Here is a 23,759-nt window from a genome sequence, read left to right as displayed (position 1 = left end):
CAGGATAGAAAGTTGCTGCCGCCCTTAAGCTGCACGACACAGCTTCTTATCTGCACCTCCAACACTGGCGCTAAGTTCTTTCCTTCCCATGAGAAAGCATTGCTGTTCTCCTTCAGGAACTTACTGAGCAAAAGTTGCATACCACGTCCGGTACTGACTCTGTCCAACAATGGCTCCTACACAGAAAGGAGCAGGACAGAAATGTCTTGCTGTACTATACCTTCCCACGATACCTTATCATCTGCCCTACCAACATTGCCACCATATCTTTTACTTCCCAAGCAAGGAAAGGCACTCCAAGTCACTTGGCTTTGCCTTGCCTCCAGTACCATGCCTAGTTTTCCTAGCCTACCCTAGCTTTGCTTGCTTGCCTATGTCTGCCTTGCCTAGCCCTTCCAATAACTTCCTGGCTTTGCTTTGCCTTGTCTACCACTCTTTGCCTTACCTTCCATGCAGGTAAGGCAATGCAAAGCAAGTGTAGGCAATTGTAGGCAAGTCAAGGGACAGGTTGGCAAGACTGAAGCCGGGAGGGGAAAGCAAATGGAGTGGTAGGTGAGACAAGTGCCAGAAGTTAGAGGCAAGGCTGGGCATAGGAGGTAATGGTAACCGGAAGGGCTAGGCAAGGCCAAGCCCTGTAGGAAAACTGCAGGCAGGTCAAATGTGAGGCATGGGTATGCAAGGGAATGCAAAGCAATGGAGAATGAGCAGGGCATGGCAAGGAAACTGGTTGGTTGCCCAAAGCAAGGCAAGTGGCAGGTCCATTCAAAGATTGCTGGTACACAAAAGCGGCCCGGACCGACCGCTCTGTCCAGCCTTGATCTTGCATGGGTCATGTCTAATCTGCACCTAAGACACTTGAGTTGCCTGCTTTCCTTTGTATGCAAAAGAACTGTCATTCTGCCCCTGAAGCCCAAGGGTGAAAGATGAACTTTGTGTCCAAAATTCAAGACATAGATGTCAGAAGAAAGCTGTCAGGACAGATAGGTGTGCTTGCACGTGGCCTCCTCCCGGCTTCCTCTCACAAGCTCCTGAAACGCTGGGGCCTTGAGAAAAAAAAGCCAGTGGAAGCCTGGAGAATCCTAGGAGAAGCAGGCAGGGCAATGCATGTTGAAGAGATTCCACAAAAAGAGAGGTGGTGAATTCCAGGTGGGGGACTGGTGAGCAAGATAATGCAAGGCAAGGAAGGGGTTCAAGGACAAGGCAATTGGTGGCTTTGCCAGGCAACACAAAAGAGAGGGAGACAAGGCAATAAGAGTCCTAGAAGGAGAAGGAAATGAAAGATTGGAGCTGGACAAATGGGAAGGAAAAGAAGGATAGGTGAGCAAGTCAATACAAGGCACTGGGTTGGTATGAAGGGCAAGGGAAGGACATGCATGGGTCAGGAAGGCAAGGGAAAAGAAAGGAATTGTCAGCAATGACAAGGAAATGCAAGATTGGGTAGGAGAGGCAAGGCAATGTGGGGGAGGGATAGGCAACACAATGGGTATCTTAACAGGAAATGTCCATGCACAGCAAGGCCGAAAGAGAAGCGGTAGAGAGGTCAAGGTGGGAAATAGGTGAGTGTGTGCAGCTAAGAAAGAAAGAAAGAAAGTGCATAGCTCTCGTGTGTGTGTGTGTGTGTGTGTGTGCGTGTGTGTGTGTGTGAGTGAAGTTTGCAGGATGTAAAGCAAAGAAAGGGGTCTCTTGATTGTGGAGTGAATGGATGTTTTCGAACGTAAGTGGCAAGGTCCAAGCAACCTTTTCATCCTGGTACATCTGTGTCTGTGAGACATAGTCAGAAACGTCTCCTTTTAGATTCAGTCTGCAAGCAGGACATAGAATGTGACTGTGTGAATAGCTGAGCAGGAAAGCACATCACATCAGCATGTTTCAACAGAAGCAGTTTGTGCGAGAAGGAGATGGACGTGTGGGACTCCAGCAATATGGCAATGCACTCAGCTGAGAAGCAAAGTGCAATGCCTCGGTGTGTGCTCTGAAAATAAAAGGCTGCAAGGAAAAAGCAAGGGGACAGGCCAGTGAAATCTTTCTGTCCTGGCACACTGAGCTGTTTGAAGGTGAACCGCTGTTTGGTTTCACTAAGGACTCGGAGACGTGGAGAGGATGTGCTTGTCCATGTAGCTGAGAAGGAAAGTGAGAATCGCCGGTACGTTTGGCAGAGTTTGTAGGCTGCGAGGAGAAGGTGACGGCCAGGCCTGGCTTTTGGCTGTGGCACTTGTTGCAAGGAAGAAGCTGCTGGATGGTTAAGCTTTTGGGGATCTGCAAGAGTGAAAGACTACGCTGGTACCTTATAAAACTAATGCTTGTTGATCATCTGGCTGAATCTATGACATAAACCAGAAGTGAAATTTCCCCCCATTTCCCTCAGTTTTTTCACCTTTTCATCCAACAGCCTGGGCCTTTTTGAAGCTGCTGTCAAACGCCTTGCCTTGGAAGCTAGAAGTATCTCAGTTCACCTGCTAAGAAACACGGGAAAGAGCTCTAGTCAATTTCAGAATTGCCCTGAGCAGAGCTGGTGTTTCGGTACCGTAAATTTCCATTGCGAATACGTGCAAAAATCACCATTTTATTAGGCAAACATTTGAAATACGCTAGCAGCTTCATCTTCTTGTCGCTGCAGTCCTTGGAAGTTTTGCTATTTACTGAAACAGGAAACAGATCAAACACGAGAAGCTTTAGAATCCAAGCTCACTGCCATTGGACAAATAGCACAAACTTGATGAATTCAAGTTACCATTGTAACATACAGAATGGCTCTATTCAAGCAAATGGATGTGTCGTCCTTCACGGGGGCAGAAAACCTTTCTACCACGTGAACTCTGGGAGTAATCCATCATGCCTCAGTGTGCTGTGGCTGGTCAGAGAGCTACACGATGGGTCTCTTTGCCTATGGCACTCTCAGGGCTCAAAGCTGCACATAAAATCCCCTCCTTACAGACACGCTAGTAAAGCCCACCGAAAATGCCGTTCTCCAGACAGCTTACTGAAACCAGCTAGGAGTTCCCAGCATCACGCTGGGCACTTCTGTCCACAGATGGCTTTGCTTTTAATGAATCCAGAACAGAGCTGCGTTTTTCTAGTCTTTAGCTCTACTAAGGTATTTGATGTAACATGGCGAGAAAAAATCTCTTTCGACAATGATAAATAACAGAGGGGATAATGTACCTTTTGCTGCTATCTTCTTTTGCTGCTCCATTTTGCTTGCTTTGTTGTTGCTTTCTGTCAAAGAAACGCCAGCAAAATCCCTCATCAAGTCCTGCTGTGAAGACAGACTGCCAGAAAGGTAGAGAAACTTTGAACCTTTCCAAGACCCTTGTAGCACGTGTCTTGGTCAATTGGTATGCAGCTCCTTTCTTCCAGCAGGACTTTTTTGCACCGTTGGCGCACATTGAACTGAATCCAGTACAAAAGCAGTGAATAGAGGAACTTTTCTTTTCATTGGAATGGTGATAAAATGCATATCAAATAAAAGCATTTTAGAGCAGCAGGAAGATTTTCTATGTAGCTAGCAAATCATAAAAAGATGCATATTTGCCAGTTGGGTTCCTCTCGGAATTTCAAAGAATTCCAGACAGAAAGCACAGCTTAGTAAACTGCAAATCTAAATCACAGTATCTAGAAAGGTGACATGAAAAAGAGCAAGAGGAAGAAAACCAAAAAGAAAACCAAAGGAAGCCAGAATTAAGGCACAACCTCTCCTCCTTTTTCGCTTACTACAGTACCTTAGAAGTACCTGCGAGTGTCCTAACAGTCACATAAGTAGAAAACTGTGCCAACAACAATTGTGGAAACTGGAAAACTGTGCTATCCCAACAGAAACATAGGGTTTGCTTTCACGACGATTAAATCTGCATGCAATGCGTACGGTAAGGGTATGTTTTGTATATTCAAAAACAATTCAAAAATATTTCCAAATCGAAGGGGCTGCTTTTTATTTCTTTTGAATTACTTGGCTAAATATGGTGCACGTTAAAATACTGCAGAGATGTGGTTCATTTTACAGATGCCAACTGCAAAGGAGAGAAGCATTTTGTGTGCTTAAGAAAGTCAAGTATCGGAGAGTGTTTTTGTTACTTCTTTAGAAGGTTAGAATATGCGTAAAAGATGCTAGCTGGGGACTTACAATTAATGAATTATTTACTGTCAGTAGGTCAAATGACATTAGCTTTCAAAAAGGAAAAGTAGTCTTATTCCACGGGCCAATTTTAAAGTAGATTACTACCCTTCAGCAGAATATGGATATGAAGAGGGATATGACATGAAAGGTTAAGCAACACTGGTGACAGCAAAAGGCTTACCCGCTTCACACAAATACAGGAGATAAAATACTGTTTTTACACAAACGTTGCTATCCAGAGCTTTCCTTGAAAAGTTTCAATGCCAATCATGACAGTAAAATTCTGAGTGACAGTAAAATTCACTCTATCATGAATAAAATTTACTCAATCATGACAGCAAAATTTGCTCAATGATGAGTAAAATTCTTAGTGTAAGCGAAGTACCTTAAGCAAAGGGTAGCTCAAGCATAACTGGCATTTGATGTCAACAAAGGCAACTTGGCCTGCATGTGTCACATCTACTGCATTAAAAAGCTTACTCTGTCTCAGATTCCTTTGGAGGGATACCAAGGCAAGCCGTTAAACTGCATGAAAATGATGACTTAAAGGAGGACATATTAGAAGACTGGAATAATGGTTAATGTTCTTTTCCTTCCAACTGCTTTCTTTGCCCTTTTAAATTTTTTAAGTCCTTCCTGGTATCACCGTGGTAGCAGTGCAGCAAGTGTTTGGTTGTAAGCTGTCCATATTGCCAGCTTCTGGACTGCCTTCAGAAAACTTCCCGCTGGTTTTGTATAGAAATCACAAGCAGTAGAGATGACAAAGACTGCAGAAACCTTCTCATCTCCTTCTAGAGCAGGAGCGTGTCTTTGACCCACTCTTAACTAGACAACTTTCATCAGTCATGAGAGAGTCTCATGTTCAAGAGCTAAGCAATGACAGCTGTAAATGACAAAAAGCACACTGATATTTTCTTGGGACTCCAGCACAGAGCAATGAAGGAGCTTGAATTCACCTTCTTGGAAAGTTTTAAAATGCACCTGAAGTTGAGGACAGGAGCTAAGCCATGGTAACTTTTGTTGAGTATGTCTGCCTAGACAGAGTTTCCATCGCCGCAGAAGGAAGGAATGTCATTTAACCCACATAATCATCTCTAGCTGCTAAGCTGCGCTTACTGCAGATTATCCGCAGTAAGCAACATATTTTACAGGGTGGGCTTTTATGTGTAATCCCTGAGTAACATTCCAGAGAGAAGTATTTTGGAGGGGGGGAAAGCCCAACTCTTAACGTTTTCAAATAATGGTTACATTTGAAAGTCAAAAAAGATGTAAAACCTTTCTTTCCTAGACGTATTACCAGCACAAACTGTACCAGAATTTACGACGCTTTTATTATGGCAGCATAACTCTACTGTGGACGCTCTCGCTCTGGACTATTCCTTAAGAAACAAAGTCCCCGAGAGAAATAAAAAAAAATTAGCCAAAAATGCTGGGCTGGATGATTTCAAAGGCTATGTACTAAAGGCCAAACACTTGTAATAATAGTAATGAGTGGACTAAAAGTTAAAGCATTACTCAGTTCAAAGATAGCTTGTTCTCACAGAAGACTGTAAAAAAACCTCTATTTTTGTGGGTTTGTTTTGTCCATTTAGATGTACCTTCTACTCCTTTCCACTGTCTGCGAATGTTTATGACAAGGTTGGAGGACCTCATGTAACCTTCTAGAAGTAAAGAAAGACAAGCCAGTCAAGAAAGGCAAAATTGGTAATGGCAGGTGGAAAGAGGGAGGCCAAGAAAAGAAAACAAAAGAACAATAATAATTAAACGCCCCCCTGTCTTCTGTGAAAAGTAAAGGCACAGACAAGAAAGAACAACTGCAGAATTCTCACGAGAAAAACGCACTTTATCTGGCTCAAGTATTTTGTGCTACATTTCTTGCTGTTTTCTCATGCCAAACATCTTAACCATTGAAGGTGTCCCTTTCCTCTTTCTGGAATACAGCTAGGAAGATGGCTGTGTCATTGCTGTCAAGCTGTTATTCTCAGAGGTGTCCAGTTCAAAGTCCTAGATGAACTGATTTCCTCTGTCTCTTTAATATGGCATGACTTAACCACTTAGAGTTTCAGCACCTGAACTTGCCCAGCCCTACAATTCTTTAATCTTTGAATGGTTATATAAGCTCCTTGGCACCTGGCATTTGTAAGTCCATGCAACTGTGCAGAATTTGCACTATGAGATGATGCCAAATGAGTCACGCCGGTAGATTAACTAGGACATGCAAAGCAGAGAGGAGGGAATGAGAGCACAAGAAGAGGGTACAATCTCCTTTTTGTCTGCAACAGGGCTAACACCGTAGAAATCAAAAGGAACACAAATCCTCCTAGGGGTAGTTCTTGCAAAAAACAAAGACTTCTTTTTGCGTTCACAGACCACAGCAAAATGCGGATGACAAAACCAGGCCATTAAGTCACATACAGTATGAAGCAGTATGAAAGAGGAAGGCAGCTGAGAGCCTCAACCCTGCTGAGTAGTCTCAGTATTCTTCTTGACATTAGCAGAAATTTGAAATGAGTCTCTGAAAATTACAAAGGAGGCAGAAGAAAAGGGAGCAATGACTCCTCTGGCATAGTGTTTCCTAACAGGGATCTTCAAAATGTAAAGATTGTATCATCCTTTCAACTGAAGGAAGGTATTAAAACAACAGGAAGGAAATGGCATCACATGCTAGAAAGACTCTGGGCAGTGTACTTCTAGACAGAAAGGCCACTGATGGAAAACCGACTAAACTGGCACCAATGCAGCAGCATTGTATTAAAGCCCAAAACTACCCCCCGCTTCACTCTTTGCCATTCCTTTCATATGGACACAGCAGCTCTGCAACATTCCTACTGATCATCTCCTTGGCAAACTGGGAGTGAGGGTCCCTAGTGATGCAGAGTCCCCAGGCAGGTGCAGAGGAGAGCTGCTTTTTTGCAAAACCCAGGCTTTTGAAGCACTCAGGCCTTTACCGGTTCCATAGCTTTAAGCCATAACAAAATTCATTCAACCAACCATCATACACCACGCCGTGAACACGTGACCATTCTAGAACTTGTTGATCTACCTCTGATTCAGCGGCCTCACCTTCCCATAGTCCTTTTCTACTTAGCCAAAGTAACGGGCCTCAGCCCAAGGCCTTCCTTTTGTAAGCTTCTACCTATATGCAGCAGCAAACCACTACTTTCTTCCGTGCCAAGAGTTTAAGTGGATGATTTGCATCTGCCCTTCCGGTGAAACATAATAGGGAGAGAAAATCCTGTCGGAAATGTCCAGTCATTCAGTTTTCTAGACAGGCCAAATCAAAAGAAAAGCAAGCTATAGGATTGTGTACTTGCTCTTACAAAGCACCTGCTGCCCTCTGACAATCAACTAGCAGAAAACCAGCAAAAATAAGACTTGAGGCAAACAAGCCTTTGAAGGGAATTATGACATGATCAAGAAAGACAACACATTTCCAGCTTGTCGAGATACTTGAAATGTCAGCAAAGGCTTGAGGGCAAAGGCTGAACGAATGGGGAAAGGTTACAAGAATCCCAAGAAAAACGTGACCATGGATTAAAAGAATCCCAACAGGTCAACTGACCTGTTGAAGTTTTCAGGAAATCGGTGGCTGCTGATTTAGATAGGCCATTCAAGTTAATTTACCCGTGCACCTTCCACTCCTTTTTCACCTGTCACCATCACAGGGTGAATTGGGACCATGGAATCACAATTCTTTGGATTCTGTTCTTAGCTTTAGGAGACAACTACAGCAGCTGAAGTAGCTGTTACTGATGTGATACCCAGGAACACAGAGTTGACACATTTCATTCATGTCCAATCCCAACTAGCAATACTAAGAGGATAGGATTGGCCTCTTTTCATGATGCTTTTCTTATTTTACAGCCTGCTATGATTCTGCTGAAACTTTTTCATTAGTTTCTCTCTAAAAAGGCGAAAGTCCAATGTCCCTCCCTACTGGTGCAGGTTTACCATTCGGTTTGTCGAGTCTAAAAATGGAATTGGAACTAGCAGGAATTACTGTGTTTAAAGCGTCCGGTCCGTTCAGACAGTCTCAGGTCGATAAAAGCCTAGATGTTATTGGCTAAATACTCTGTTTCCCCCAAGAGCGGACGCGCGCAATTTAATCCAACTTTTTATAACAAACTCCAATAATACAGAATCCAGTCATACAAAAGAGTCACAAAGAAGCAGGAAGAATTATCGGACCAATTACGGTAGCAAACTTCTCACCTTCTTTTGCGGTGAGCATAATCTGCTAGCTGAAGTAAGAAACTTGAGGACAGAAATCGCCCTACTACTGAGAAGTTGTTGACAAGGGAACCACCTAAGCTGTGTGACTTTCCCTTTTCTATTCATTGGTCAAGCCTAGTAGCCTAAAATTTACGGGCTCAATCAAAGACAAATGCTAATCTAGTCAGAGGTCTATGAAAAGTCCAAAACAAATCAGAGTTCTTCTTAGACAATGGAAATGGAAGCAGAGCTACCAATTTCCTTGCCACATATCCCTAAAACTCATTCCTTTCTAGTCATAACTAATGTATAGCCACCAGTACAATCAGGAAAAGATGAAACTTACAGATGTCAGCAAGGGAAGGATTTGAAAGAACTCTTCCCATTATTCATCGTCTAGACAGCACCTATCATTAAAATCAGAGCCCTTTTAGTAGGGCTTTCCTTGTGGGAAATTCAGGACTCCAGGACAACGGGGCAAGAGGATTAAGCAGAAGCCGTTGATTGTTGACACGATGCACTTACGCATTCTAAATCTCTGCACACGCTAGGCCCGCATTTTTATCTTGGTGCCTTTGTTCTGTCCACGCATTCTGTGTGCACCTCTCAGAAGATACGTTTGGTTACAGTCCAGGCGCTTTGCTGCCCCCCGTTATCGAGTTCTTGTAGTCTTGGAATTTGGTTTCTCAGCTTCTCTTTCTTCTTTTAGCACGGCTTATGTCTTAAGTAACCTTGATGAATTCCAGAGGGCTCTGAGAAAATTCTGAGAAGAACATATTCCAGCTGGATGGCTGGTGCACCCTTTAGTCTAAGAGCTTCAGATACATTGCTACAATTTCCCCCTTCTTCGTCTTGCACCAGCTAAACCCTTTCCACCGTATTTTCTTCCAAGACGCTCACCAGTTTCATGATGCATGGAATAACAAGAAGCAATATAATAATGACTACTAGTAACAACAAAGTTCCCTTTACAAGATCTTTCAACCATCGAGTTGTTTCCCATCTCTCAAACCGTTCATGCGTAACCCTCTCATTCCCAATCAATTTCTTCATGTTATCTTGTCCTTGTTTGAGTTTCCAGCGAATGACTGCAGAAGGGTTAGAGAGGTTCAAAACACACATTCCTTCAAAATCCTCACACTCGTGCCCATGTGCTAACAAGAAAGCTAGAGCAGCTTTATTTTGCAGTGTGCAATGACTAAGGGTATCTACACCAGTGAGAAGCTGATTTAAAATCGCTGATCTTACCTTGAGTTGTTTGACCACCCAGCATCCCAACTTCTTAAGCATACTCAAAGCTTGACCAACAGCGACACCTGCTGTCAGGAATGGCACAATTACTCGAGAGGAGCGCCCAAACCTGTACACAATTGAGGCAATCGGGTCTTAAGCATATGCTTCTTCTTTCAGTACCCGGGAGGCGAAAAAGCGAGTTCATCGCGCACAGAGCATTGTGCCGGTGGCGGTACGCTCCGGTGCGGCGCCTGTGCCGAAAGACACCCGGGACACAATGCTGGTGTTGTTAATGTTTATTTTTCGCGTTTCGAAGCTGCTGCTCGCCGAGTCTCCCGGAGGCGAAGAAGCGGCTTCTTCGCACAAAAAGCATTGTGCCGGGCGCAGTGAGCACTGGAGAGCGGCTTCTGCCAAAAGACGCCGGGGACGGGCACTTAGCTTCGGAGAGCTGCGAATCTGCGTCTTCTGCGTGTCTTGCCGCTCAACACTCAGCAAAAAGCATTTCCACCATATCTTGCAAAGAGAAACTCTGCCAGAAAATGAACCATTCAAAATCTTGTTCTAAAAGATGCACATAGGTATTCGAATTGTTGATCAAGAAGAAAAAGAAAGTTGTTGAAAACTCCTTTTATTCGAATATATTGTGAATGGAAAAGGTAGGAGTGTGGTAAAGTACTCTTTCCTATTGGTTTGAAAGGTGCTCAGATTATGCGGGTATTGGGCGGCTTGCATCTTCGCCTTTGGGAAGCTGCCTCTCTCTCCGTCTGCCGGAGGCGAAGAAGCGGCTTCTTTGCGCACTGAGCTCTGTGAGCTCTGGAAAGCGGTTCTTCCCGAAAGACGCCCGGGAACGGCACTTAGCTTCGGAGAGCTCCGTATCTGCGTCTTCTCCGTGTCTTGGCGTTCAAGACGCAGCAAAAAGCTTTTCCATGATATCTTGCAAAGAGAAGCTGTGCCAGTAAATAATTATCACTGATCATGTTCTAGAAGTTGCACGTAGGTCTGCAAGTCGTTTTGCAAGAAGGAAAAGATTGTTGTCCAAAATTCGTTCTTTTCGAATATAATAACAGTGGAAAAGGCAGGAGAGTCGTATAGCACTGTTTTCTCTGAGTCTGAAGGCTGCCCACAATGTGCCTGTGTGGTGCGGCTTGCATAATCGCCTTTCGGAAGGTGCCGCTCTCACCGTCTCCCGGAGGCGAAGAAGCGGCTTCTTTGCGCACAGAGTATTGTGCTGGCGCGGTGAGGTCTGGAGAGCGGTTCTTGCCGAAAGACGCCCGGGACCCGCACTTAGCTTCGGAGAGCTGCGTATTTGCGTCTTCCTGGGCTCTTGTCGTTCAACACGCAGCAAAAAGCTTTTGCACTGTACCTAGGAAAGACAAACTGTACCAGTAAAGAAAACATCCAAAATCATTTTCTAAACTTGCACGGAGGTCTGCAAAGGGTTTTGCAAGAAGGAAAAGCTAGTTGTCCAAAACTCGTTCTTTTCGAATATAATAACAGTGGTACAGGCAGGAGAGTCATATAGTACTGTTTTCCCTTAGTCTGAAGGCTGCCCACACTGTGCCTGTGAGGCGCGGCTTGCATCTTCGCCTTTGGGAAGCTGCCGCTCTCTCCGTCTGCCGGAGGCGAAGAAGCGGCTTCTTTGCGCACAACATAGTGCCGAGCGCAGAGAGCTCTGGAGAGCGGTTTGTGGCGAAAGATGTCCGTGACCGGCACGTAGCTTCGGAGAGCTGCGTATCTGCGTCTTCTTCGGCTCTTGTCTTTCAACACGCAGCAAAAAGCATTTCCACAGTATCTTGCAAGGGGAAACTGTACCAGTAAAGAAAACATCCAAAATCATTTCCTAAACTTGCGCGGAGGTCTGCAAAGAGTTTTGCAAGAAGGAAAAGATTGTTGTCCAAAATTCGTTCTTTTCCAATATAATAACAGTGGAAAAGGCAGGAGAGTCGTATAGCACTGTTTTCTCTGAGTCTGAAGGCTGCCCACAATGTGCCTGTGTGGTGCGGCTTGCATAATCGCCTTTCGGAAGATGCCGCTCTCACCGTCTCCCGGAGGCGAAGAAGCGGCTTCTTTGCGCACAGAGTATTGTGCTGGCGCGGTGAGGTCTGGAGAGCGGTTCTTGCCGAAAGACGCCAGGGACCCGCACTTAGCTTCGGAGAGCTGCGTATTTGCGTCTTCCTCGGCTCTTGTCGTTCAACACGCAGCAAAAAGGTTTTGCACTGTACCTAGGAAAGACAAACTGTACCAGTAAAGAAAACATCCAAAATCATTTTCTAAACTTGCGCGGAGGTCTGCAAAGGGTTTTGCATAAGGAACAGCTAGTTGACCAAAACTCGTTCTTTTCGAATATAATAACAGTGGTACAGGCAGGAGAGTCATATAGTACTGTTTTCTCTTAGTCTGAAGGCTGCCCACACTGTGCCTGTGTGGTGCGGCTTGCATCTTCGCCTTTGGGAAGCTGCCGCTCCTTCCGTCTGCCGGAGGCGAAGAAGCGGCTTCTTTGCGCACAACATTGTGCCGAGCGCAGAGAGCTCTGGAGAGCGGTTTGTGGCGAAAGATGTCCGTGACCGGCACTTAGCTTCGGAGAGCTGCGTATGTGCGTCTTCTTCGGCTCTTGTCTTTCAACACGCAGCAAAAAGCTTTTCCACAGTATCTTGCAAGGGGAAACTGTACCAGTAAAGAAAACATCCAAAATCATTTTCTAAACTTGCGCGGAGGTCTGCTAAGGGTTTTGCATAAGGAACAGCTAGTTGTCCAAAATTCGTTCTTTTCGAATATAATAACAGTGGTACAGGCAGGAGAGTCATATAGTACTGTTTTCTCTTAGTCTGAAGGCTGCCCACACTGTGCCTGTGTGGTGCGGCTTGCATAATCGCCTTTCGGAAGGTGCCGCTCTCTCCGTCTCCCGGAGGCGAAGAAGCGGCTTCTTTGCGCACAACATTGTGCCGAGCGCAGAGAGCTCTGGAGAGCGGTTCTTGCCGAAAGACGCCCGGGACCCGCACTTAGCTTCGCAGAGCTGCGTATGTGCGTCTTCTTCGGCTCTTGTCTTTCAACACGCAGCAAAAAGCTTTTCCTCCATATCTTGCAAGGGGAAACTGTGCCAGTAAAGAAAACATCACTGATCATGTTCTTGAAGTTGCACGGAGGTCTGCAAGTCGTTTTGCAAGAAGGAAAAGATTGTTGTCCAAAATTCGTTCTTTTCGAATATAATAACAGTGGAAAAGGCAGGAGAGTCGTATAGCACTGTTTTCTCTGAGTCTGAAGGCTGCCCACAATGTGCCTGTGTGGTGCGGCTTGCATAATCGCCTTTGGGAAGGTGCCGTTCTCTCCGTCTCCCGGAGGCGAAGAAGCGGCTTCTTTGCGCACAGAGCATTGTGCTGGCGCGGTGAGGTCTGGAGAGCGGTTCTTGCCGAAAGACGCCCGGGACCCGCACTTAGCTTCGGAGAGCTGCGTATGTGCTTCTGCTTCGGCTCTTGTCGTTCAACACGCATCAAAAAGCTATTGCACTGTACCTAGGAAAGACAAACTGTACCAGTAAAGAAAACATCCAAAATCATTTTCTAAACTTGCACGGAGGTCTGCAAAGGGTTTTGCAAGAAGGAAAAGATTGTTGTCCAAAACTCGTTCTTTTCGAATATAATAACAATGGAAAAGGAAGGAGAGTCGTATAGCACTGTTTTCTCTTAGTCTGAAGGCTGCCCACACTGTGCCTGTGTGGTGCGGCTTGCATCTTCGCCTTTGGGAAGCTGCCGCTCCTTCCGTCTGCCGGAGGCGAAGAAGCGGCTTCTTTGCGCACAACATTGTGCCGAGCGCAGAGAGCTCTGGAGAGCGGTTTGTGGCGAAAGATGTCCGTGACCGGCACTTAGCTTCGGAGAGCTGCGTATGTGCGTCTTCTTCGGCTCTTGTCTTTCAACACGCAGCAAAAAGCTTTTCCACCGTATATTTCAAGGGGAAACTGTGCCAGTAAAGAAAACATCCAAAATCATTTTCTAAACTTGGGCGGAGGTCTGCAAAGAGTTTTGCAGGAAGAAAAAGATTGTTGTCCAAAATTCGTTCTTTTCGAATATAATAACAGTGGAAAAGGAAGGAGAGTGGTAAAGTACTGTTTTCTCTTAGTCTGAAGGCTGGCCACAATGTGCCTGTGTGGTGCGGCTTGCATAATCGCCTTTTGGAAGGTGCCGCTGTCTCCGTCTCCCGGAGGCGAAGAAGCGGCTTCTTTGCGCACAGAGCATTGTGCTGGCGCGGTGAGGTCTGGAGAGCGGTTCTTGCCGAAAGACGCCCGCGACCCGCACTTAGCTTCGGAGAGCTGCGTATGTGCGTCTGCTTCGGCTCTTGTCGTTCAACACGGATCAAAAAGCTTTTGCACTGTACCTAGGAAAGACAAACTGTACCAGTAAAGAAAACATCCAAAATCATTTTCTAAACTTGCACGGAGGTCTGCAAAGGGTTTTGCAAGAAGGAAAAGCTGGTTGTCCAAAACTCGTTCTTTTCGAATATAATAACAATTGAAAAGGAAGGAGAGTCGTATAGTACTGTTTTCTCTTAGTCTGAAGGGTGCCCACACTGTGCCTGTGTGGTGCGGCTTGCATCTTCGCCTTTGGGAAGCTGCCGCTCCTTCCGTCTGCCGGAGGCGAAGAAGCGGCTTCTTTGCGCACAACATAGTGCCGAGCGCAGAGAGCTCTGGAGAGCGGTTTGTGGCGAAAGATGTCCGTGACCGGCACGTAGCTTCGGAGAGCTGCGTATCTGCGTCTGCTTCGGCTCTTGTCTTTCAACACGCAGCAAAAAGCATTTCCACCGTATATTTCAAGGGGAAACTGTGCCAGTAAAGAAAACATCCAAAATCATTTTCTAAACTTGCGCGGAGGTCTGCAAAGAGTTTTGCAAGAAGGAAAAGATTGTTGTCCAAAATTCGTTCTTTTCGAATATAATAACAGTGGAAAAGGAAGGAGAGTGGTACTGTTTTCTCTTAGTCTGAATGCTGCCCACACTGTGCCTGTGTGGTGCCGCTTGCATCTTCGCCTTTTGGAAGGTGCCGCTCTCTCCGTCTCCCGGAGGCGAAGAAGCGGCTTCTTTGCGCACAGAGCATTGTGCTAACGCGGTGAGGTCTGGAGAGCGGTTCTTGCCGAAAGACGCCCGGGACCGGCACTTAGCTTCGGACAGCTGCGTATCTTGCGTCTTCTTCGGCTCTTGGCGTTCAACACGCAGCAAAAAGCTTTTCCACCATATCTTGCAAAGGGAAATGTGCTAGTACAGACAAACATCACCGATCTTATTCTAAAGCTTGCAGAGAGGTCTGTAGAAAGTTTAGCAAGAAAGAAAAGTAGTTGTTTCGTACTCCTTCTATTCGAATTTAATGAGAAAGGAAAAGGTACGAGGTAGTAAAGTATTCTTTTCTATTTGTTTGAAAGCTTCTCCTACTATGCTGGTGTTGGGCGGCTTGCATAATCGCCTTTTGGAAGGTGCCGCTCTCTCCGTCTCCCGGAGGCGAAGAAGCGGCTTCTTTGCGCGCAGAGCATTGTGCCGGTCGCGGTGAGCTCCTGAGAGTGGCTTCTGCCGAAAGAAGCCCGGGACCGGCACTTAGCTTCGGAGAGCTGCGTATCTGCGTCTTCTGCGTGTCTTGTCGCTCCACAATTAGCAAAAAGCTTTTCCACCATATCTTGCAAGTAGAAACTCTGCCAGTACACAAAACATCCCCGATCTTGTTCTAAAAGTTGCACAGAGGACTGCAGAGTGTTTAACAGGAAGAAAAAAATAGTGTCCCAAAAGTCCTTTCATTCGAATATAATATGAATGAAACGGCAGGAGAGTGGTAAAGTACTGGTTTCTATCAATTTGAAAGCTGCACACACTATATCGGTGTGCTGCGGCTTGTATCTTCGCCTTTGGGAAGCTGCCGTTCTCTCCGTCTCCCGGAGGCGAAGAAGCGGCTTCTTTGCGCACAGAGTATTGTGCTGGCGCGGTGAGGTCTGGAGAGCTGTTCTTGCCGAAAGACGCCCGGGACCCGCACTTAGCTTCGGAGAGCTGCGTATTTGCGTCTTCCTGGGCTCTTGTCGTTCAACACGCAGCAAAAAGCTTTTGCACTGTACCTAGGAAAGACAAACTGTACCAGTAAAGAAAACATCCAAAATCATTTTCTAAACTTGCACGGAGGTCTGCAAAGGGTTTTGCAAGAAGGAAAAGCTAGTTGTCTAAAACTCGTTCTTTTCGAATATAATAACAGTGGTACAGGCAGGAGAGTCATATAGTACTGTTTTCCCTTAGTCTGAAGGCTGCCCACACTGTGCCTGTGAGGCGCGGCTTGCATCTTCGCCTTTGGGAAGCTGCCGCTCTCTCCGTCTGCCGGAGGCGAAGAAGCGGCTTCTTTGCGCACAACATAGTGCCGAGCGCAGAGAGCTCTGGAGAGCGGTTTGTGGCGAAAGATGTCCGTGACCGGCACGTAGCTTCGGAGAGCTGCGTATCTGCGTCTTCTTCGGCTCTTGTCTTTCAACACGCAGCAAAAAGCATTTCCACAGTATCTTGCAAGGGGAAACTGTACCAGTAAAGAAAACATCCAAAATCATTTCCTAAACTTGCGCGGAGGTCTGCAAAGAGTTTTGCAAGAAGGAAAAGATTGTTGTCCAAAATTCGTTCTTTTCCAATATAATAACAGTGGAAAAGGCAGGAGAGTCGTATAGCACTGTTTTCTCTGAGTCTGAAGGCTGGCCACAATGTGCCTGTGTGGTGCGGCTTGCATAATCGCCTTTCGGAAGATGCCGCTCTCACCGTCTCCCGGAGGCGAAGAAGCGGCTTCTTTGCGCACAGAGTATTGTGCTGGCGCGGTGAGGTCTGGAGAGCGGTTCTTGCCGAAAGACGCCAGGGACCCGCACTTAGCTTCGGAGAGCTGCGTATTTGCGTCTTCCTCGGCTCTTGTCGTTCAACACGCAGCAAAAAGGTTTTGCACTGTACCTAGGAAAGACAAACTGTACCAGTAAAGAAAACATCCAAAATCATTTTCTAAACTTGCGCGGAGGTCTGCAAAGGGTTTTGCAAGAAGGAACAGCTAGTTGTCCAAAACTCGTTCTTTTCGAATATAATAACAGTGGTACAGGCAGGAGAGTCATATAGTACTGTTTTCTCTTAGTCTGAAGGCTGCCCACACTGTGCCTGTGTGGTGCGGCTTGCATCTTCGCCTTTGGGAAGCTGCCGCTCCTTCCGTCTGCCGGAGGCGAAGAAGCGGCTTCTTTGCGCACAACATTGTGCCGAGCGCAGAGAGCTCTGGAGAGCGGTTTGTGGCGAAAGACGCCCGGGACCCGCACTTAGCTTCGGAGAGCTGCGTATGTGCGTCTTCTTCGGCTCTTGTCTTTCAACACGCAGCAAAAAGCTTTTCCACAGTATCTTGCAAGGGGAAACTGTACCAGTAAAGAAAACATCCAAAATCATTTTCTAAACTTGCGCGGAGGTCTGCAAAGGGTTTTGCATAAGGAACAGCTAGTTGTCCAAAACTCGTTCTTTTCGAATATAATAACAGTGGTACAGGCAGGAGAGTCATATAGTACTGTTTTCTCTTAGTCTGAAGGCTGCCCACACTGTGCCTGTGTGGTGCGGCTTGCATAATCGCCTTTGGGAAGGTGCCGCTCTCTCCGTCTCCCGGAGGCGAAGAAGCGGCTTCTTTGCGCACAACATTGTGCCGAGCGCAGAGAGCTCTGGAGAGCGGTTCTTGCCGAAAGACGCCCGGGACCCGCACTTAGCTTCGGAGAGCTGCGTATGTGCGTCTTCTTCGGCTCTTGTCTTTCAACACGCAGCAAAAAGCTTTTCCTCCATATCTTGCAAGGGGAAACTGTGCCAGTAAAGAAAACATCACTGATCATGTTCTTGAAGTTGCACGGAGGTCTGCAAAGAGTTTTGCAAGAAGGAAAAGATTGTTGTCCAAAATTCGTTCTTTTCGAATATAATAACAGTGGAAAAGGCAGGAGAGTCGTATAACACTGTTTTCTCTGAGTCTGAAGGCTGGCCACAATGTGCCTGTGTGGTGCGGCTTGCATAATCGCCTTTGGGAAGGTGCCGTTCTCTCCGTCTCCCGGAGGCGAAGAAGCGGCTTCTTTGCGCACAGAGCAGTGTGCTGGCGCGGTGAGGTCTGGAGAGCGGTTCTTGCCGAAAGACGCCCGGGACCCGCACTTAGCTTCGGAGAGCTGCGTATGTGCTTCTGCTTCGGCTCTTGTCGTTCAACACGCATCAAAAAGCTTTTGCACTGTACCTAGGAAAGACAAACTGTACCAGTAAAGAAAACATCCAAAATCATTTTCTAAACTTGCACGGAGGTCTGCAAAGGGTTTTGCAAGAAGGAAAAGATTGTTGTCCAAAACTCGTTCTTTTCGAATATAATAACAATGGAAAAGGAAGGAGAGTCGTATAGCACTGTTTTCTCTTAGTCTGAAGGCTGCCCACACTGTGCCTGTGTGGTGCGGCTTGCATCTTCGCCTTTGGGAAGCTGCCGCTCCTTCCGTCTGCCGGAGGCGAAGAAGCGGCTTCTTTGCGCACAACATTGTGCCGAGCGCAGAGAGCTCTGGAGAGCGGTTTGTGGCGAAAGATGTCCGTGACCGGCACGTAGCTTCGGAGAGCTGCGTATGTGCGTCTTCTTCGGCTCTTGTCTTTCAACACGCAGCAAAAAGCTTTTCCACCGTATATTTCAAGGGGAAACTGTGCCAGTAAAGAAAACATCCAAAATCATTTTCTAAACTTGGGCGGAGGTCTGCAAAGAGTTTTGCAGGAAGAAAAAGATTGTTGTCCAAAATTCGTTCTTTTCGAATATAATAACAGTGGAAAAGGAAGGAGAGTGGTACTGTTTTCTCTTAGTCTGAATGCTGCCCACACTGTGCCTGTGTGGTGCCGCTTGCATCTTCGCCTTTTGGAAGGTGCCGCTGTCTCCGTCTCCCGGAGGCGAAGAAGCGGCTTCTTTGCGCACAGAGCATTGTGCTAACGCGGTGAGGTCTGGAGAGCGGTTCTTGCCGAAAGACGCCCGGGACCGGCACTTAGCTTCGGACAGCTGCGTATCTTGCGTCTTCTTCGGCTCTTGGCGTTCAACACGCAGCAAAAAGCTTTTCCACCATATCTTGCAAAGGGAAATGTGCTAGTACAGACAAACATCACCGATCTTATTCTAAAGCTTGCAGAGAGGTCTGTAGAAAGTTTAGCAAGAAAGAAAAGTAGTTGTTTCGTACTCCTTCTATTCGAATTTAATGAGAAAGGAAAAGGTACGAGGTAGTAAAGTATTCTTTTCTATTTGTTTGAAAGCTTCTCCTACTATGCTGGTGTTGGGCGGCTTGCATAATCGCCTTTTGGAAGGTGCCGCTCTCTCCGTCTCCCGGAGGCGAAGAAGCGGCTTCTTTGCGCGCAGAGCATTGTGCCGGTCGCGGTGAGCTCCTGAGAGTGGCTTCTGCCGAAAGAAGCCCGGGACCGGCACTTAGCTTCGGAGAGCTGCGTATCTGCGTCTTCTGCGTGTCTTGTCGCTCCACAATTAGCAAAAAGCTTTTCCACCATATCTTGCAAGTAGAAACTCTGCCAGTACACAAAACATCCCCGATCTTGTTCTAAAAGTTGCACAGAGGACTGCAGAGTGTTTAACAGGAAGAAAAAAATAGTGTCCCAAAAGTCCTTTCATTCGAATATAATATGAATGAAACGGCAGGAGAGTGGTAAAGTACTGGTTTCTATCAATTTGAAAGCTGCACACACTATATCGGTGTGCTGCGGCTTGTATCTTCGCCTTTGGGAAGCTGCCGTTCTCTCCGTCTCCCGGAGGGGAAGAAGCGGCTTCTTCGCGCACAGAGCATTGTGCCGGTGGCGGTGTTCTCCGGAGAGCGGCTTCTGACGAAAGACGCCCTGGCCGGGGGCTTAGTTTCGGAGAGCTCCGTATCTCTGCCTTCTGCCTCTCTCGTCGCATAAAACTGAGCAAAAAGCTTTTTTACTATGTCTTGCCAGGACAAACTGTGCCAGTACGGAAAGCATCTCCGCTCTTGTTCTAGAAGTTGCACGGAGGTCTGCAGAATGTTTAGCAAGAAGCAAAAGAAAGTTGTCCAAAACTCCTGCTTTTTCAATGGTAATGTGAATGGAAAAGGCAGGAGAGTGGTAAGGTACCGTTTTCTTTAGGTTTGAGAGCTGCACACACAATCCCCATGTTGTGCGGCTTCGTTCTTCGCTTTTAAAGAAGAGGCCGCGGTCTCAGTCTTCCGGAGGCGAAGAAGCCGCTTCTTTGCACACAGAGCATTGTGCCGGTCGCGGTGCGCTCCGGAGCACGGCTTCTGCGGAAAGACGCCCGGGAGAGGCCCTTACCTTCGGAGAGCTCCCTATCTCTGAATCTGCGTCTCTTGTCGCCTACATCTTAGCAAAAAGCTTTTCTACTATGTCTCGCAAGGAGAAACTGTCCCAATACAAAAAGCATCCCCGATCTTTTTCTGGAAGTTGCCCGGAGTGTCAGCAGTGTGTTTAGCAAGAAGCAAAAGAAAGTTGTCCAAAACCCTTTTTCTTCGAATGTTCATGTGAATTGAAAGAGCAGGAGAATGGGAAAGTGCTGTTTTCTGTCCGTTTCAAAGCTGTCACAAGGAGAAACTCTATCAGCACCTCAAGTTTTCCCGGGTTTTACTCCCGAGATTTCTTTTGCTGTGCAGTCAAGAAGCACCTTTCGTTCTTAGTTCTGCTGCAGGTTGTCTTCAAATGGCTTTGCTTTCTGTCCCCTCCTCCCCATTTCTAACAGGCACAAGCACATTCCCTTCCCGGAACAAAATCCTGGTAATAGAGCCAGGAAGACTACGCTTTGACTTTGAGAACCAAAACCTATCTAAGAGAAAATAGTCCATTCCTTGAGACCCAATATCACACAACTGTGTGCAGGAGGAAGAGGGGTATCTGCGTGCGTGAATGGGAAGTGTACTCGCCAACAAACTAGAGCCAATATTAGTAACCAACATGTAACAAGAGTGGACGTATATAATTCCCTGCTCTTTTTTGGATCTTTTTTCTTCAAGGTTATTTTGCTTTTTAAGATTTTCTAGTCATTTGAAAGATTCTTCTTTGTTTGTGTGAGACTAGAAATCTCCATAAAGCTTACTACGTAAAAGCAGGGTAATCTTTTGGACTTGATGAGGACTATTTGGAAGATGATATTTTCATCTGCATGAATCAATTTCCTTGTTTTGGAAATATTTTTGTCACGGAAAGTAGTAAGTTTCAAGATGTGTTTTTAGAAGGTGTAAAAATTGAGATCCTCATTTGTATCAAAGCCATACAAAGAATATCCCTTAAAACCATCCACTCCATCATTTCATTTTTGTATTTTTGACTTTTCAATAGCTAGTTCTCACTTTCAAATGGCTTTTAAATGCCCCGTTTTGACACAATTTTGTTATTTCTTCATTTCTAAGCTTCAAAATGATATTTAAAGAAGAGTAATTTCCTGTAACTACTTGACAGTTTGCAAATTAACATCAAAGTGGAGGGAGGGAGGGAAGGAAGTGGCAGAAGGACGTGGTGGAAGGAAGGACATAGTGGAAGGAAGGCAGTGAAGGAAGGAAGTGGGGGAAGGAAAGAAAAGAAAGAAGGAAAGAGCGAAAGAGAAAAAGAAAGAAAGAAAGAAAGAAAGAAAGAAAGAAAGAAAGAAAGAAAGAAAGAAAAAGAAAGAAAGAAAGAAAGAAAGAAAGAAAGAAAGAAAGAAAGAGAAAGAAAGAAAAGGAAGGGAAAAAGAGGGAAAGAGGGAAAGAAGGAACGAGGGAAAGAGGGAAAGAAAGAAAGGAAGAAAGAAAGAAAGAAAGAAAGAAAGAGAAGGAAAGAAAATTCCCAAATGTCAGAAACCTTAAAGATGATAAAATACTTGCGTGTATGATAAAGAGCGAGGACTAGATATTAGATACAGTATTGCTAAATGGCCCATAAATGTGAGACCCAAACCGTTCAACTCCTTGGATAGCAGTTTCTCAGCATGAATATGTTATTTCTAGCTTCAACTTCTTACTGCTACTGTACAGAATGATTACCATAGAATAATGGAATGGTTGGGTTTGGAAGGGACCTTAAATTCACCTACATCCCCCCCACCATGTCATTGTCAGGGACATCTTCCACTAGACCGCCTTAAGCTCAAAGACCCATTCAAGCTGGCCTTGATCACTTCCAGGAATTGGTCACCCACAACATGTTCCAGTGTCTCACAACCCTCTTGGCAAGGAATTTCTTCCCAATAGCCAAAGGAAGCCTATCCTCTTCAGGTTTTAAAGCCATCCACACTTTTCCTATCGCTCCGTGCCCTTGTGTAGCTCACCTGCCTCCTTCTGGTAGGCTGTCTTCAGCTACTGGAGAACTGCTCTAACAATGTGCCCAGACTCTGCTCTTCTCCAGGCTGAGAAAACGCCTGCGGGACTCTGGCTTGATGACAGACTTCATGTGCTGCACTGGGGGCTCAGACCATTCTTCTTCTTGGAATTGTTGTAGGATGCTCAGCCACTGTTGACTGTGGTACAGGTACACTGGTCATTGTGGTACAGGTAATAAATAGATGATTGTTTTAATAAAGACCCAATTGAAATGATAAGAGCTAAATTTTAACGCAAAATTAATTGGAGAAAGATTCCTAAACCTGTGGCCCGTTACCCCAGCCCATCCATTGATTGTAAATGACATTCCTTGCAGATGTTATGATACATGAACCAAAGCCAAGGGATGGATACTGCTTAAGATAGATGTTCTACCTGCTTACTGCAATATGTTCTTTTCAGTCTAAAACAATCCCCCGAACATTAAGAACAAGAGATTACATCATGAAGTAATGAAGTGCTTGGGTTGAAAGTAAAAGGCATTTGAAAGAAATGGGTTTGGGGGCTAACACAGCAAAATCTCAGAAATGGAGTGCCAGTTCTCTGCTTCAGAGACAAGTGAAGCAATTCAGAAGTGCCCTCCTGGGAAAAAGGTTGACAGATCTTTCTGCACAACAGTTAACAACCGGCATCAGAAATGTGTGCAAATAACATACTAGTCACTACAAGTTTGTCATCCTGGAGTGGAAGGGCCACTCAGACTCATAGCAGTGGTCTCGCTGCTGTGCCAGTTCGAATAGACAGAAAAGAATGAGGAAAACAAATTTTTCCATCTAGTTTGTCTCAGTATTGGTACAAAGACTATTTTCTCGCCCTCAGGAGACAGCAAAAACAGTCAACAACTGAAATGCTTCAGAAATGGAAATGATCTGAATCACAAATATTTCTTTTCACATCAAATTTAAAGCCTAAGTTATAACTGTAAAACAGATAGAACTATTTAAAGATGAAGGTACTATACATACTAAAATATTCCCAGAGATAACTATTGTGTCCTTAGTCTGTTTAAAAGTCTAGACTTCCTGGTAAAAAAACTTGTACAGAGCTGAGGTAGCTCCACAACATTCTCTTTTCAGATTAATTAAACTCTTCAGTCTCACCACCGTTACCAATGGATTTCCATAAGTCCTTGAAAACCAGGAATTTCCCTTTTTTCGTTCTATGAAAAAAATGACAGTGACAAGAGTTATTTGCACTCCTTATTTTCTGAAAAGCCTGAACATCAAGCCTTAAGAACTTTACCATGAGTTTTACTTCAAACTAAATTTTAAGAGAATGGCAGAAAGAATGGGAGCTTCAAGCAAAAGAATTTAGGCTTCTAATTCTTGGGTTGTCTTCTTACTTACCTAAGACAAGAAGCGGAAAGAGAATAGATTAGAGTTAGCAGCTGTTTAAGATATGCCCGTACTCTTCCACTCTTCCAAGAGGTCAAGGATGCTTTTCTGGCCCTCCCTCCCTCCACAAGCTGCAGCTTCCTTCAAGGCACATTCACCTGCTGTGCAATGGAGCTCCCCACGAGCTGCAGTGTAGGTATGTGTTCCACCACGGTTCTCCAGGGACTGCTGGGAGACAACCTGCTTGATGATGATGTCCTCCAGGGACTGTGGGGGATTCTTTGCTCTGTCAACTGGAGCACCTTCTCCTCCTTCTTGTCTCACTTTAGTATCATGCAGCTGCTTCTCATACTCCTTTTTTCCCTCACTTGTCACTGCCTATTCATATGTTTTGCACTTTTGACAATATCTTTTCACAAAGACTGATTGGGCTCAGTTGCAGACATGTGTCTTGCTAGAAAATTGGATACTATAGAAAACCATGATTTTACAGAAAAGAATAGTGGAAGTACAAATATACTGCTAAAG

General features: G+C 45.6%; 1 long non-coding RNA gene across 1 annotated transcript in view; it reads left to right on the top strand.

Annotated features, from left to right (window-relative positions):
- The window catches only part of LOC139585326 (uncharacterized), a 64,100-nt gene that overhangs the window by 23,421 nt on the left and 16,920 nt on the right, over nucleotides 1–23,759 (top strand). The window lies entirely within an intron of this gene.

This window comes from Agelaius tricolor, unplaced genomic scaffold (assembly GCF_023055355.1).
Source record: "Agelaius tricolor isolate 1412-34295 unplaced genomic scaffold, bAgeTri1.0.p SCAF_73, whole genome shotgun sequence".
NCBI lineage: Eukaryota > Metazoa > Chordata > Aves > Passeriformes > Icteridae > Agelaius > Agelaius tricolor.
This window is presented reverse-complemented; position numbering and strand designations above follow the sequence as displayed.